This window comes from Mercenaria mercenaria, chromosome 3, assembly GCF_021730395.1.
Source record: "Mercenaria mercenaria strain notata chromosome 3, MADL_Memer_1, whole genome shotgun sequence".
Classification (NCBI taxonomy): domain Eukaryota; kingdom Metazoa; phylum Mollusca; class Bivalvia; order Venerida; family Veneridae; genus Mercenaria; species Mercenaria mercenaria.
This window is the reverse complement of record NC_069363.1, coordinates 11221112-11235107: the sequence shown is the minus strand read 5'-3', so window position 1 is coordinate 11235107 and position 13996 is coordinate 11221112.

Here is a 13996-nt window from a genome sequence, read left to right as displayed (position 1 = left end):
TTATTATAAAAGTGTTATGTGAGGTGCACTACTTAAGTTTTAATGCGGAATGCAAAAGTGAATAAAAAAATTGAAATAGAATTAATGGAAACCACTTAATACTAAAAATTGTTTAAAGTAAGACGATTTAACATTGATAACCGCCTTGTAACAAGAGTTAGTAAAAATACTCGAACAACCACACGCTAACAACCTAATGTTAGTAATGCTAATTAAAAATATATCTAGGTATTCTGTAACAAGATATAGGTCATAGACCCCAGACAAAAGCCAAATAAACAGCGTAATATTTTTTTCCATAAGTAGGCCCGAGAAGTATTTTGAACTGGAGAGTGTACTCTGGAAATAATATATGCTTTTTGAATGTCTCGCAGGACAATAGTGAAAACTATTGCCCGAGGTCTGAAGAACCAGGGGCCATCAGTTTTGACTATTGACCGGCAAGCCAATCAGTGAAAGAGTTTTATTACATGTTATATGAAATTAATTTTCAGTCTTCTTTTTCAAATTTTCGACTAAGTAACCCAGTAAATATATGTTGAATATAAACCGGTCATAACACCAAATATGAACCAGTAATTTATATAAGGAGTCACGTAATAATTAAGAATATTTGTATTTAAATACTAATTTTTTGTGAAGTCTTCCTCAAAGAATTTACGTGCCAATGTCAGTTATATATGAGAAAGAAAGAATTTTTCCCCACTATATATATTTTGATATTGATTTAAACTAAACAAACTCTTCTAGTTCTAAAACATAACTTTCATCATCTTACAACTTGCATTAATTCTAAACTTCTAACATTAAAGAGAAAATTGCATTTCTGGTGTCAAAAATCTACCTGCACAATATGTATAAATCCAGAGTCTCAAAGAGTTTCTTTAATTTATAAAAAGTACCTATTCACTATAAAAGGACAATGACCTTTTCTTTATTTTTTAAAAAAAAGTAACAAATTTCAAGAAAAGCTTGTTCTTATCTTTAAAATACTTACCGGTATAAGAAAAAAAGAAATGATTTGCATATTTCATTTCCCAGCCATGCTTTGACTACTGATGGTTTTGACGAATCATGAATAAATGAGCCGTGCCATGAGAAAACTGACATAGTGGCTTTGCGACCAGCATGGATCCAGACCAGCCTGCGCATCCGCGCAGTCTGGTCAGGATCCATGCTGTTCGCTAACAGTTACTCCAATTCCAATAGACTTTAAAAGCGAACAGCATGGAGCCTGACCAGACTGCGCGGATGTGCAGGCTGGTCTGGATCCATGCTGGTCGCATACCCACTATGTTGGTTTTCCCATGGCATGGCTCAAATGGTCAATGATCTAATAATGTGCCTAAAAGCACTTACCAGTAATCTAGTAAAATTGCCACTGTTCACTATTACTTTGCATGTAAAGTGATTTTTAACTAGACTGAACTGTGAACGTTGACAATTCCTGCGCAATGAGTTCAAAATTACTGAACTTATGCAATTGCTCAAAATCAAAATGTTAATATTTTTCATCTTCTTTTGATCAAAATTGTTACCGATTTGATTTACCTCATGATTAATCAATGATTAGGCATTTTTTGTTCTGATTAATTGATGCGGTCAGTTTAACTAACTCCAAACACTACTTTTTCACTAGATGTTTAAATTCACAGGTAAAGTCTGATTTTTTTCACCCTCTATCACTGTCAACTACCTTAAAGATAAATCGTGTTAAAAGGTATGACTGAAAAAAAAAAATCAAATAGGTCTTCCAATGACCAGATTTCATTCTGCTGTAGACTATAAGATTCTTTCACTGGGAATATCCGGTTTAAGGTGGTATCGAGGCTCTGCTGAGTTACCTTGTAAACAGTTACCCCCGAGCCAGTTATTTCCATCCTTTCCTACCACCAGTGAATTTTTTCCTTGCATACTACAGTCAAAAATAGCAAAAAATAAAAATTTCTTCATAACACGTTTTTCTTATAGAGATGTATTTAAACAAAGCACACGAAATTAACGTCTGTAAACTGGAAAGACATCATGACGTTTCAAAGACAAATAAAGATGTTTAGTTCTGATTTCAGCATAATGTTATGTATTTTTCATAAATCATGTTTATTGAATCAAGAAATATACTACAAGGAACAAAGAGGAACTATCAATGTAATAATATATAAATAACTGCATAAATCTTTTACATAGATGTAGTTCCTTAAACATCATTTGGAGAACAAGAGTCATCTTACTCCCCAGGGTCTAAGATGGAGTTTTCCAACACAGGTAAAATCGCTGGAAACCCCAGTCTGGTATGCAACAATGAGTAATACTTGTGATTTGTTTTATTTGTGCAAATTTTTGCGAATAATGTCACTTGCAAATTCAAAATACTTGGAAATATTTATCTGCATCTTTTCCTCAATCATAAACATATATTTTGTGAATTCTTCTCACAGTGAATGAGACTGTTAACCTAAAACAATGCCTACAGTTTACAGTATTAACGTTATAGGGAACAGTAAGGTAATTCAATAATTTCATTTTATATAAAACGGACAATGCATGTGTGAATTTTTCTGTTATTAAATTTCAACCCCTACTGTGTACACTAGAAACTACAAACAAGTATATCATCTGGACCTTAGAACCCCTTAGAAATAAAGACTGGTCCTTTAAATAGATAGAAATTAAAAAAGAACTGTCGGAGGACAGCAAAGTTATGCTATTCATCAGCCCTGTCCACTGAATAATACAAAAGTAGAAAAAGGGACATAGCTTTGTAATCATGCAAAGTAAAGTTATGAACCCTGAGCAACACTTATAAGATCATCACAATTAACAAGTGTATGAAGTTTCTATCAACTCCCATATTGGGTACTGAGATAACTTATATAAAAAACTTAACCAACAAGAGCTGTCTCCATAGGATGACACATGCCCCTGATGGCACTTTAAATGAATAGTTATGGCCGATGTTCGAGTTTAGGACCTTTGACCTACGGAGCTGGGTCTTGCGCGCGACACGTCGTCTTACTGTGTCACACATTTATGCGTAGTTATTTTAAAATCCATGCATGAATGACAAAGATATGGACCAGACACGCCCATCAATGCACTATCATGAAAAAAGACCTTTAACATCTAAGTGTGACCTTGACCTTTGAGCTACGGACCTGGGTCTTGCGCATGACACGTCGTCTTACTGTGGTACACATTCATGCCAAGTTATTTGAAAATCCATCCATCGATGACAAAGATATGGACCGGACACGCCCATCAATGCACTATCCCTTAATGTCTAAGTGTGACCTTGACCTTTGAGATACGGACCTGGGTCTTGCGCGCGACACGTCATCTTACTGTGGTACACATTCATGCCAAGTTATTTGAAAATCCATCCATTGATGACAAAGATATGGACCGGACACGCCCATCAATGCACTATCCCTTAATGTCTAAGTGTGACCTTGACCTTTGAGCTACGGACCTGGGTCTTGCGCGCAACACATCATCTTACTGTGGTACACATTCATGCCAAGTTATTTGAAAATCCATCCATTGATGACAAAGATATGGACTGGACAAGCCCATCAATGCAATATCCTTTAATGTCTAAGTGTGACCTTGACCTTTGAGCTACGGACCTGGGTCTTGCGCGCGACACGTCGTCTTACTGTGGTACACATTCATGCCAAGTTATTTGAAAATCCATCCATCGATGACAAAGATATGGACCGGACACGAAAAATGCGGACAGACTGACAGACCGACAGACTGACAGACCGACAGACCAACAGACCGACAGACAGACGGTTCAAAAACTATATGCCTCCCTTCGGGGGCATAAAAATTGTTAAGTTGAAACAAGAGCTGTCACTAATGGTGACAAATGCCCCCGCAGTGCCTTGACCTTTGACCTGGTGAAGCTTGAAGGTCCTGGATGCAGTGGTTTGCGAGTAAAGTGCCTTCATGCAAAAAATTAACATTGGCCCCTGGGACCTTGACCTTTGACGTGGTGACCCAAAAGTCAGTAGGGGTCGTGTACGAACGGACGGACGGACAGTTGAAAACTAATATGCCTCCCTTCGGGGGCATAAAAAGAGGCACAATTTTGTAACAAGAGCTGTCCGTAAGACAGCCAAGCTCGACTATTCGAAATATTGTCACAGAAGCAGGAAATTATTACCCAAAATGTTAAATATCAAAAGAGTTTAAAGTTCGAAAGGGGACATAATTTGACCAAAATACATATCAGAGTTATGGGACTTGATGTTATCAACTAGTTTTATAACCCCGAAGAAACATGTTAAGTTTCAATTCAATATCTGCATTAGTTTTGGGGACAGTAACTTGCATGTAAAACTTTAAGCAGAATTTTCTAAGTCCAAATTGGGGCATAATTTGCTCAAAATACATGTTAAGAGTGATGGAACTTGATCCAGTGAGGTTGGTAATTGACCTAGAAAAAGAATAAATAAGTTTAAAAGCTATATGCCTTTTGGTAATAGCTGTATGTACTTGCACGCAAAACTTCAACCAGGATTTTCTAAGTCCAAAAGGTGCATAATTTGCCCAAAATACATGTCAGAGTTATGGGACTTGGTGCTATCAACTAGTTTTATAACCCCGAAGACACATGTGAAGTTTCAATTTAATATCTGTAGTAGTTTTGGAGATAGTTACTTGCATGTAAAACTTTAACCAGGATTTTCTAAGTTCAAAAGGGGGCATAATTTGCCCAAAATACATGTCAGAGTTATGGGACTTGACCCAGTGAGGTAGGTAATTGATCTAGAAAAAGAAAAAATAAGTTTCAAATCTATATGCCTTTTAGTAATAGCTGTATGTACTTGCACGCAAAACTTTAACCAGAATTTTCTAAGTCCAAAAGGGGGCATAATTTGCCCAAAATACATGTCAGAGTTATGGGACTTGACCCAGTGAGGTAGGTAATTGATCTAGAAAAAGAAAAAATAAGTTTCAAATCTATATGCCTTTTAGTAATAGCTGTATGTACTTGCACGCAAAACTTTAACCAGAATTTTCTAAGTCCAAAAGGGGGCATAATTTGCCCAAAATACATGTCAGAGTTATGGGACTTGACCCAGTGAGGTAGGTAATTGATCTAGAAAAAGAAAAAATAAGTTTCAAATCTATATGCCTTTTAGTAATAGCTGTATGTACTTGCACGCAAAACTTTAACCGAAACTTTAACCAAAACTTTTTCTAAGTCCAAAAGGGGGCATAATTTGGCCAAAATGAAGGTCAGAGTTATGGGACTTGGTGCTATCAACTAGTTTTATAACCCCGAAGATACATGTGAAGTTTCAATTCAATATCTGCATTAGTTTTGGAGATAGTAACTTGCATGTAAAACTTTAACCAGAATTTTCTAAGTCCAAAAGGGGGCATAATTTGCTCAAAATACATGTTAGAGTTATGGAACTTGACCCAGTGAGGTTGGTAATTGACCTAGAAAAAGAATAAATAAGTTTCAAAGCTATATGCCTTTAAATGATAGCTGTATGTACTTGCATGCAAAAACTTAACCAAGGTGTGACGCTGACGCCGACGCCAACGCCAGGGTGAGTAGAACAGCTAGACTATTCTTGGAATAGTCGAGCTAAAAATACAAAGTAGAGTTACGGAACCACCGCACTGCATATCAGATCATCAAAATGAACAAGTGTGTAAAGTTTCAATCCATTCCCACACGTTGGTTGCTTAGATACCAGCTTAACTAAATTGGGACGTGGAAATTTGTTTGTTTTTGTTTTTTTTGGGTTTAACGCCGTTTTTCAACAGTATTTCAGTCATGTAACGGCGGGCAGTTAACCTAACCAGTGTTCCTGGATTCTGTACCAGTACAAACCTGTTCTCCGCAAGTAACTGCCAACTTCCCCACATGAATCATCAGAGGTGGAGGACTAATGATTTCAGACACAATGTCGTTTATCAAATAGTCACGGAGAACATACGCCCCGCCCGAGGATCGAACTCGCGACCCTGCGATCCGTAGACCAATGCTCTTACCTACTGAGCTAAGCGGGCGGGTTGGGACGTGGAAATGGATGATTACAATAGCTCTACCTATTCATCGAACAGGCAAGTTAAAAAGGGCCGTAACTCTTTATTACATCTTAACATCATAATAACATGATACTTGTAAAGTTTGGCCAGGTTTGACACAGAAGGTCTTTAAAATGTTATCCCCATTCCTACTCTTCCTAGGAACAATTGTTTTTTCATTTGAGCTGCACCATGAGAAAACCAACATAGTGCGTTTGCAACTAGCATGGATCCAGACCAGCCTATGCATCTGCGCAGTCTGGTCAGGATCCATGCTATTTGGTAATGGTTTCTCTAATTGCAAGTCTTTGAAAGCAAACAGCATGGATCCTGACCAGAATGCGCGGAGGCGCAGGCTGGTCTGGATCCATGCTGGTCGCAAACGCACTATGTTGGTTTTCTCATGGTGCGGCTCATTTATGATTTTCCAGTGTCTGTTGTTAGACTGATAAGGTGGAAGTAGAAACCTTTACTTGTAATCCAAAGCCTGCATTACAACTACTAACCCTACACCTTTTGTAGAACAATCAACTCAGCTCCCTTCTACTATTATTTGTAGAACCATTAAACCATGACCCCTACAGTTTGAAGAATTTAGCTCGTTTTCCCACACAAAATCGCAACTCCCCTTCTAATGTAAATCTACATTTGGAGAGCAAATTTTGACAGTACTTACTATAGTACCTGAACAAGGAAATCGAATAATGCTCGAAATACGATATAGCATTTTTATTTCAAAAACAAACACTCTTGACACTTGTTGAGGGAATCCTATTCAAGGTGTGTATGGCCTTTACTTGATTAAATTTTCTAATCCTGCTGGGGAGCTTATTTTAACAAAATTTGCCCCATTCAAAAACTCTGTAGTCGCTACAATTGAAATGCACGTGGCACAAATATGACAGTTTTGAGGCTTTACAAATTTCCTCCCAATTTAGGACGTATAGTATGTTTTGATTTATAAATACACGATAATATAAATATTTGCAAAGCTTCTGTTTACAATTTTTACCAAAGAAATGAAATATTTTAACTTTTAATTTGAATAAACATGTGGACATTGGAATTAAATTTCTGTTTTTAATTGATGGAATAATGAAAGTCATAAGAAAAATATTATTGGTTCAAAAACCTGACATGTTTTATATTTAAAAGACTTTGTTAAAATACTATATATGTATTTTGATACCTAATGAAATTGGTAAATACAAAGTAGGTGTCAATAAAAAAAATATATAATATTGGAGAACTGAAAAAAAAAATATCTTGAAAAAACTGAACACCTGTGGACTTAAACATGAAGCATGTGACTCAAATTTTGACCACTCCTCCCCAGTTTTCTTTAACCCTTGAGAATAGCACATACAACAATGCAACAAAAAAAATTGAAAAATTTTGAGAGGTTAAACAAAATGAAAACTATTTACTTTATGTTGGTAATTTCCATTATAATTGTATTTTTTCTCTCATATAATTCACAAACATTCCACCAATTTTAAAACTCTTTTTTGTACTAACACATGATTACTTTTCCTATCAAACAAAAAAGATTTAAAGTGTTTTAAAATGTGTGAAAAAAAAACCACATTAAAATGTCATAATTATTGCATCATAATGTCTAATATCATAGCGGCATGCTGAAAATGAGTACAACACAAAACAGACAATTTTTTAGGGGGAGAAGGGGTTGGGGTATAGGAGCATTTAAATCCTTAAAAAAACCCAGACAAACATTTGATGTATGCCATCAAGGATATAGACAGAAATTTTTGATGTTGTGTTTGAATCAAATTAATACAGATCTATCTCAGTGGTTTTCTCCTAAACAAAACCTGGGCTCTCATCATTTTATCCAGTGATTAAATCACTGTTTTGAATATACTATGTATTTCTTAATAACAGTATGTATCTCAAAAAGTATAATCAACCACCAAACTGTCTTTCAAATCTTGAAATAGAAGTGGTAAAATTTATGCCCCCACTTCTTGTCATATGTTATTTGTTGAAAATGCAAGACTAAGTAAATTTTGATATCTTTGGGTGAGAGTCTGAGTGAGGGAGGGAGATGGGTATGGATACTAAAAACACAGATAAAAAAAGGGTAAAAAAAAATACCTTTTTGAGGGGGGAAAGTGGTGGGGATACAGGAGAATTAAAATCTTAGATAAAACTCCAGTTGTACAACTTCACATGTGGAAAATCATTCCTATAAAGTTTCACGACTCCAGGTCAAATACTTTCTGAGTTGTGTGGGACATAAACTTTAAGGTCCCGAATGCATATTTTTGACTAAGTCAATGGCCATAACTCTGGTCTTGCAGAATGAAATCCCAAAGACCCAGCTGCACAAATTCATATACTGAATAATATTGTTGTTTTTGTGAATGTTTGGACTATATTTTGAAAAACAATTTATTTCCAGATATACACTACTTATATATAAAAGGACTGTGCCATGGTTTGTTGGTTCCTATTCTTTACCAAATCATGTAGAAAAACCCTGCGCTATAGTTAAGAAATAATAAATCTGTTCCTATATTTTATCAGTTAATAAAATATGGGCAGGAGTTTGGATGCGTAATAATTAAATCACGAGTGCGCAGCAAGAGTGATTTAATTATTCGCATCCAAACGACTGCCCATGTTTTATTAATTGATAAAATTATTGGAACATATTTATTATTTCGATTCTAACAACGCAAATAATTCGCATTTTACAGTACGTATTACATTTTCAGCGTAATACGTCATTCGGGTCATATGCTGTTACAATTTACCCCCTATGGTTAGAAAGTGTTGCATAGCTAATGGAACGTATATATATTTGTTTATTTTTTATCAGAATTTTGAAAAATATATATAATTTAGTAATCTAACAGCTCGAAAACTAATTATAAACAGAATCATCAAAATAAGCGAGTTGACCCTGTATTACGAGTGACGAGATTAACTTTTATATGATGCACATCATTATGACATCATACTTTATGTCATACATTTATGACGTCACCGCTGAATCATAATTAAGCTAATTGAATTCGCTCGTACAGATCAGAGCGTGTTTTATGGACCTACACATAGGTCAGTATGACTTTTTATTATATTTATGTTTTTGAAATGCTGTTTTCAACCGTTTGGCCCTGAAATAATTCGTGTGTAATGGAACTGAAGTAGAATCTCTTATGTTACAATCATAAGGGGGTGAAATGTAACAGCCAACCATATTTTATCGTAGATTCATGTATAGGCGATTTCGCTATATGTTTATATAGCAATTGCTGCGGATCGTGTTAGAATGAACTATATTTGTAATAAGTTTCATGAAGATCCATTCAAAGATAACTTTGTTTTGTGGGAATGTATTAACTTTAAAAAAAAGGCAATAACTCTGCAGTAACTGAGGAAATCCTGATGTTGCATGCAACGCTGCCCTGTAGTGATCTATGTTTGTGTTAAATTTCATGAAGTTCCATCAATGGATGACTTTTGTTATGTGGAAATTTATGGACCGTGAAACAATTAAAGGGCAATAACTCTGGACATTGAAATGATCTTGACAAAAGTTGCATGTGTGCCACTGCCCTGTAGTGATCTACATTTGTGTAGTTTTATGAAGATCCATCAAAAGGTTACTTTGGAACTATCCAAAGTCCTTATTTTTTTTTCACAAAATCAAAGGGAAGAAACTATGCTTTGACTGGGTCAAGGGAGATAATGCTGAAAGTCAAGGTCATGTGTTATCTAATAATTGTGTGAGGTTTGGTGATTCTAGCTAAAATTCTTTTTGAATTATAAGTTTTCTGCCTTTTTTTTTTACCAAATAAGGGGAAAAACTCTGCTTTTACTGGGTCAATGGGGATAATACTATATGTAAGCAAATATTATGTGAGAATTGGTGATTCTAGCTAGAATATTTTTTTGAATTATAAGCATTTACCAAATCAAGGGGAAAACTGCTTTTAACGGGTAATATTATATGTGAGCAAAGACCATGCACTAATTAATAATTATGTGAGGATTGGTGATTCTAGCTAAAATACTTTTTGAATTATAAGCATTTTCAACGACGGATACATACTAGGACAGACAGAGCAACATCCCGACGGACAACGCCAAAACAAAATCCCTCCACCTCCTGTGGGTGGTAATCAAAAGCCCAGGTGCACAACTTGACATGCTGTATATCAATCCTACCAGTATGTTTCATTGACTCCAGGTCATATACTTTTTGAGATATGTGCGACAAACTTTTAGGCCCTTTAAGCATATTTTTGACTTAGTCAAGGACTGTCACTCTGGTCTGGATCAATTAATTCCAAAACAATACCCAGAAACACATCTTCACATGCTGAATTGCATTCTTATATTTCATGACCCTAGGTCAAATGCTTTTTGAGATATATGCAATACAAACTTTAAGACCATTTTACACTTATTTTTGACGAAGTCAAGGCCCATAGCTCTGGTCTGACTCGGTGAAATCTGAAACAAAAAACACAGTCAAACAACTTCACAATGTCATATTGAATAACAATCTTATGCGGCTTGATGACTCTAGGTCAAACTAGAGCTATCACTAAAGGTGATGAATGTACCCCCCCCCCCCCCCCCCCCCCCCGCATGCACTGACACAGTACATTGCAATTTGACGCACACAAGATTGCATAATTATGTGGACTGTATGTATATAGACTGTATGCATACAGTATAGTAACAAAAAACAAAGTCCCATAACTATGCAGAATATTTATCTAAAAGAATGTAACATGCACCATGCACAACTAGGGTTGGTACTGATCACTTGTGAGAAGTTTCATTAAATTGTGTGTAAGGGTTTGGTAGATTAGGCACGCACAAGATTGCATATGCAGACTGTATGTTCATAGTATGTTAACAAGAGCCATGTTAGACATGGCCAATCCCCCCGCCGGGCATATTATAATTGAAGGCTAAAGTTCCTGGCAAGTTAGTGTCTGAAAGTATTAATTTTGGGGAAAGCTTTGAAGAACCATTTAGTTGTGGTCGGCATCAGGGGTTTTAAAGATGTGGAAGAAAGAATGAGTCAGTGGTGAGGTGGTTTACTGCTAAATTTTATCAATTTTCATGAACAGTAAAGCTATGACGTTTTTCTATATGGCTACTGTAAAAAGAAGGAATGGAAAGCTAACAGGGAACACTAGTGCCAGAATGTCACAATATATGCCCGACACAGCAAATTTGTTTACTCTAGCAGCTGTATTTGCAAATGGAATTTTAATTTTGTGGTTGTTTAGTAATCATTGTAAGTCTTTTGTAAGTCCACAAAAAAACTCCTTACCAGGTAGAGATATCTTAAAATACACCTAAAATTGGAAAGTAACATCCATGTTGTACCACAGAAAAGTGGTCTTATTTTTTGCCTATGGTCAATTATAAAAATGTTACAATATAAGTTATTTATAGTAACAACTAAGGGAAGTTAATCTTAAAAAAAAAAAAAAAAAAAAAAATTGTAAGTCCACACAAAAATCTTTACCAGGTAGAGATTGGTCAAAATACACCTCAAAATTGGATGTAGCATGCATGTTGTACTACAGAAAAGTGGTCTCGATTTTTCCCTACGACTAGTAATGAAAAAGTTACAATAAAAGCTATTTAAAGTAACAACAAAGGGAGGTAATTCTAAAGAAAGGAACTACGCATGACATTTCATCTCATGATGGTGTATAATTGTGCCAAGTTACATCAAAATCCCTCCATGCATGAAGAAGAAATGCTTCGGACAAAGTCATTCTTGTATCTGACCTTTGGCCTCTAAGTGTGACCTTGACCTTAGACCTAGGGACCTGGTTCTTGCGCATGACACTCCGCCTCGTGGTGGTGAACATTTATGCCAACATATATCAAAATCCCTCCATGCATGAAAAAGATATGCTCCGGACAAATTTTTTTAAGAAAATATGATAACGGGGAATAACTCAAAAAATAGGCAAGGTAGAGTTATTGTTCTTGCACACTGCACTTCCTCCCAATGTGTTCTATCAGTGTATGAAGTTTGAAGAAAATCCCTCCAGTACTTTTAGAGTTATGCTCCGGACAAAATGTTTTAAGAAAATAAGATAAAGGGGAATAACTGAAACAAGAGGACCATGATGGTCCTGAATCGCTCATCTCTTCCCACATGACCCAGTTTTGAGTATGACGTTGTTTTTTCTATTATTTGACATAGTGACCTAGTTTTTGAGCTCATGTGACCCAGTTTTGAACTTGACCTAGATATTATCAAGATAAAAATTCTGACCAATTTTCATGAAGATCCATTGAAAAATATGGTCTCTAGAGAGGTCACAAGGTTTTTCCATTATCTGACCTATTGACCTAGTTTTCGAAGGTATGTGACCCTGTTTTGAACTTTACCTAGATATCATCAAGGTTAACATTCTCACTAATTTTCATGTAGATCTCATGAAAAATATGGCCTCTAGAGAGGTCACAAGGTTTTTCTATTTTTATACCTACTGGCCTAGTTTTTGACCGCACGTGACCCAGTTTCGAAAATGATCTAGATATCATCAAGGTGAACATTCAGATCAATTTTCATGAAGATCCATTGAAAAATATGGCCTCTAGAGAGGTCAAAAGATTTTAATAATTTTATACCTACTGACCTAGTTTTTGACCGCAGTTGACCCAGTTTCAAACTTGACCTAGATATCATCAAGATGAACATTCAGACCAACTTTCATACAGATCCCATGAAAAGTATGGCCTCTAGAGATGTCACAAGGTTTTTTTATTATTTGACCTACTGACCTAGTTTTTAAAGGCACATGACCCAGTTACAAACATGACCTAGATATCATCAAGGTGAACATTCTGACCAATTTTTATGGAGATCCATTCACAAGTATGGCCTCTAGAGAGGTCACAAGGTTTTTCTATTTTTAGACCTACTGACCTAGTTTTTGACCGCACATGACCCTGTTTCGAACTTGACCTAGATATCATCAAGATGAACATTCAGAATAATTTTCATACAGATCCAATGAAAAATATGTCCTTTAGAGAGGTCACAAGGTTTTTCTATTTTTAGACCTACTGACCTAGTTTTTGACCGCACGTGACCCAGTTTCAAACTTGACCTAGATATCATAAAGATGAACATTCAGACCAATTTTCATACAGATCCCATCAAAAATATGGCCTTTAGAGAGGTCACAAGGTTTTTCTATTATTTGACCTACTGACCTAGTTTTTGATGGCACGTGACCCAGTTTCAAACTTGACCTAGATATCATCAAGGTGAACGTTCTGACCAATTTTCATGAAGATCTCATGAAATATATGGCCTCTAGAGAGGTCACAAGGTTTTTCTATTTTTAGACCTACTGACCTAGTTTTTGAAGGCACGTGACCCAGTTTCAAACTTGACCTAGATATCATCAAGGTGAACATTCTGACCAATTTTCATGAAGATCTTGTGAAATATATGGCCTCTAGAGAGGTCACAACGTTTTTCTTTTTTTAGACCTACTGACCTAGTTTTTGATGGCACTTGACCCAGTTTCGAACTTGACCTAGATATCATCAAGGTGAACATTCTGACCAATTTTCATGAAGATCTTGTGAAATATATGGCCTCTAGAGAGGTCACAAGGTTTTTTCTATTTTTAGACCTACTGACCTAGTTTTTGAAGGCACGTGACCCAGTTTCGAACTTGACCTAGATATCATCAAGATGAACATTCTGACCAACTTTCATAAAGATCCCATGAAAAATGTGACCTCTAGAGTGGTCACAAGCAAAAGTTTACGGACGGACGGACGGACGGACGCACGCACGGACGGACGACGGACACCACGCGATCACAAAAGCTCACCTTGTCACTTTGTGACAGGTGAGCTTAAAATAGGCAAGGTAGAGTTATTGTTCTTGCACACTGCACTTCCTCTCAATGTGTTCTAT